This window comes from Lycium barbarum, chromosome 5, assembly GCF_019175385.1.
Source record: "Lycium barbarum isolate Lr01 chromosome 5, ASM1917538v2, whole genome shotgun sequence".
Lineage (NCBI taxonomy): Eukaryota > Viridiplantae > Streptophyta > Magnoliopsida > Solanales > Solanaceae > Lycium > Lycium barbarum.
The window spans coordinates 85,191,700-85,195,395 of record NC_083341.1 but is presented as its reverse complement, the minus strand read 5'-3'; the positions used below and the strand labels follow the sequence as shown (position 1 = coordinate 85,195,395).

General features: G+C 37.9%; 1 long non-coding RNA gene across 1 annotated transcript; it reads left to right on the top strand.

Annotated features, from left to right (window-relative positions):
* The first annotated feature begins 1,318 nt into the window (after nt 1-1,318).
* LOC132642551 (uncharacterized) lies at nt 1,319-3,258 on the top strand. The gene is made up of 3 exons (XR_009583230.1): nt 1,319-1,619; nt 2,149-2,195; nt 2,933-3,258. It is a non-coding gene; the product is annotated as an uncharacterized LOC132642551 (long non-coding RNA).
* Nucleotides 3,259-3,696: the final 438 nt, after the last annotated feature.

The following is a 3,696-nucleotide window of genomic DNA, read 5'->3' as shown; positions in this document are numbered from 1 at the left end:
AGCCGTGTCTAGTAGAGTCTTGTTTATGGTCTGTTGGGCGCCACGCTAATAAACAGGAGGCTACAGGGCATTTAGGAAAAATGACCATCTTTCATCTTAAGAGATCGTGCGATAGAGTTGTGTTATAAGATTTTCCCCTCTTAATAGAGTGTTATGATTTCAGAAATGCCGCCAAAGGGAAAAGCTACAGCCGCCCAGAAGGGCAAGACTACGACAAAAAAGCGGGTAGAAAGAGAGCCGCCAATGAATGTAGAAGAGGGCGAGTCACATAATGAGCCTGTTACACCTCGGAAACTTTTCCGTTGATGCACAAGTGAACAGACTAGTGAAGAGAACGAGTATACGGTATTTAAATAAGTAAGAAACGACATTCGATGACTCTAGATAAGATTTCAAAGATGTTCGAGATAGGGGAAGAAAGTTGCCAAGAGAAGGCAAGGCATACGATAGGTAACGGAAAGGAATTACGAGTAACGAGTTAACGAGGATTTAATTGTTACATCCCATATTTTCATACGTTGGAAAGTGTGTGAGTTAAATGAAATTAGTAACGGAAACGAGGTTATCCCCAAGCTTATAGATGCTTAAAGTGATGGTACACATGTGTTGTAAATATTAGAAGTTAAACAAATCGAATAAAATAAGTTTCGTCGAGGTTCAACATTTATTTGAATGAAATGCGGTCCAAGCTATAATACCCCTATTTTTTGGACTAGAAAATTTAATCGTCCAATATGAGCAAATTTACTCGAGTCCGGAAAATTTGGTTATATTCAAGCATGAAAATCAAGAACTCGGTGTATACGAGGAATGAAGTCCTGAAATGATTTAAGATGGAAGAGTGTGACGACGATGATTGCAAATAATATTTTATGTATGGAAAATGAGGCTATGGACTAGTGTTATATTACATGATCATGGTAATGGATATATGAAGTATATAAAAAAATGATTACTATTTCAGTGAATTGAGATCAAGAAATTAATTATGTGTTTAAGTGGTTAAATATTGGTTTGTTGTGGAGATAAAGAAATTAAATACATTAATTGATAAGTGGTAAGTGACACCACCTCTATTCCACACGGCAGCCTTTAAGAAGTTAGAAAGTGACTAGTGATTTTATTTATATCTAAAGTTGTGAGACCTTTTTGGATGAGGTGGACATCTTTGCATAAATAGTGGCCATATGTCATTTCTAAGAAGGAATAAAGGGTCCACCTCATGGTTCCAAATCTTATTAACACAAGTCCCATTAGCTTATCAAACGTTCCGAAAAAGAAAAGAAAGCAGAACTTCTTATTCACTTTGGGAGAAAACAATAGTGACGTGAATTTCCTTTTTTTTTTTTTTTTAGCAACAGCAAGTTCTTAATATTGTTGGACAATTTGTAAAAGAGGAAATTAAGGAAGCAACTACATAGTTCCTTTATTACCAACGTTCATATCATAAAAGCAGCGAGCTTTTCTTCATTTCACGGTAGAATATGTAATCTTTCTCAAGGAGAGCATACGGATTTCGCACACCGCTTCGATCTTGTTGTTCTGTTTGTCGCGTGGTTGAATTGGAGCTTTCTTCAAAGTGAATTAAGGAGGAAGAAGAGGATTTCTTGACAAATAAGGTAAGAATTCTCCTCTGCTAGATATTTTTAAATTCGTCCAGGTCATAGTTAAATTGAGAGACGGGAACTACGGAATTAATTGCGGGAAATCGGATAAATCGTTATTGTCATCATGTGGACTGTTTGGCGGTTGTTACGAATTGTTTCGTGGGCTGGAATATTGTGGGATTGGCTGTAGTTATTGTTGGTGTGCTTATTGTTATACTATGTATATACGAAAATAAGGAAGTGTATACGAGTATCGGTATAAGAATATATATTGGACCGTTTTGGAGATACTTTAAGAGTGGATTTAATTTTGGTTGATATGAAATTATTGGTATTGTTTTGATAACCGGAAATAAATTGGAAGTTCGGGTTAGGCGAGTTATACAGAGGAAATGCTGCCCGATTTCCGTTAGGTTCTTAACTAATCGAAATACTAATCAAGGGGTATAAACTAAGGAGTGATTCCCATAAGTGATTGGTTGTAGATTTCTAAGTGGGAGATCATAGTTTATTAACAATAATGTTACTCTCATATTAATAGGCTAAAGGGGCGACGAAGCAAGCTTGGTTACGGTCGGTCTATAACAGGTATGTAAAGTTAACCCTTCTTTCTTTTTGGCATGATCTTTATGAAACGAACAGACGATGTGTATATGGTTCCAAGGAAATTCCTATTCTTAGAACCACTAGGATGACTAATGTTCTTGATTCCCAGAACTTACTTTATTATGTTTTGATACATACATATGGTTCCAGAGTTCTATTTTGATATAATTCACAGTGACATTCGAAAAGTATTTGCTATGTCTATTGTCTTGATTTGCAAATGATGGTTCGGTTTGATTATTCCGGTGAGTCTCAGATATGATTTAAATTGCATATAGTTGCTCACTACTATGCTCGTGAGTGCCTCAATATGTCTTTCACTGAGTCCCGGGCCAGGACACGTTTTCGTGCACAGTTTCAATGAATTGTTCACCGAGTCCCTCACTAGAGGGCCGGGACACGTTATATATATATATATATGATGAAATGATGATGTGATGATATGATGACATGTTATGGTGGCCAGAAGGGCATATGATGACTTTATTCACCGAGTCCCTCACTAGAGGGCCGGGACACGTAATATATATGATATATGATATTGATATGCATGATTTTCATTTCATAAGGCAAGTGTATTGATGTTTTAAAAGTCATACTTGTTTCTGGTAATCCCTATTTCAGTTATGATCCTTTTTACTGTATTTCATGCTTTATATACTCAGTACATATTCCGTACTGACCCCCTTTCTTTGGGGGGCTGCGTTTCATGCCCGCAGGTACAGACAATCGGTTTGGTGACCCTTCAGCATAGGACTTCCACTCAGCTGTCTTGGAGAGCTCCGTTGTTCCGTAGTCTAGACTTTTAATACAGATCTCATGATATATATATATATGTATATGTTTATCCAGGGGTACGGCGGGGCCCTATTCCGTCATAGGTTATCGTTGATACTCTTAGAGGTCTGTAGACATATGTGTGGGTTGTGTATAAGTTTTGTTCAGCTGTGTCTAAACGATGTGCGATGGATATGTTCGTCTGTGATGGCAGCCTTGTCGGCTTGCATATGATATGATATTGATGTATAGTGGTAGCCTTGTCGGCTTGCGTATCATTTTATGATTTGATCAGTAGTGACTCCTCAAGAGACAGTTGATCTGGAAGTATATATATATGACGATGTTATGAACTTTTGAGTTCCTTTATAAGTTTCCATACTGTCGTAGTTCAGTCTGATTATATGTAACAGGTTGGTATACGGGTGCCCAGTTCGGGCACCAGTCGCGGCCTACGGGGTTGGGTGGTGACAAAAGTGGTATCAGAGCAGTTCATCCTCGGACTGTCTACAGACCGTGTCTGGTAGAGTCTTGTTTATCGGTGTGTTGTGCACCACATCTATAAACAGGAAGCTACAGGACATTTAGGATGTTACCTTTCTTTCATATCTAAGATCGTGCGATAGAGCCCAGCCATAGGAAATGAAATTCCTTATACTAACCCTTGATTTCAGATAAAGAACGGCATCGACAGAAGAAAGTGACT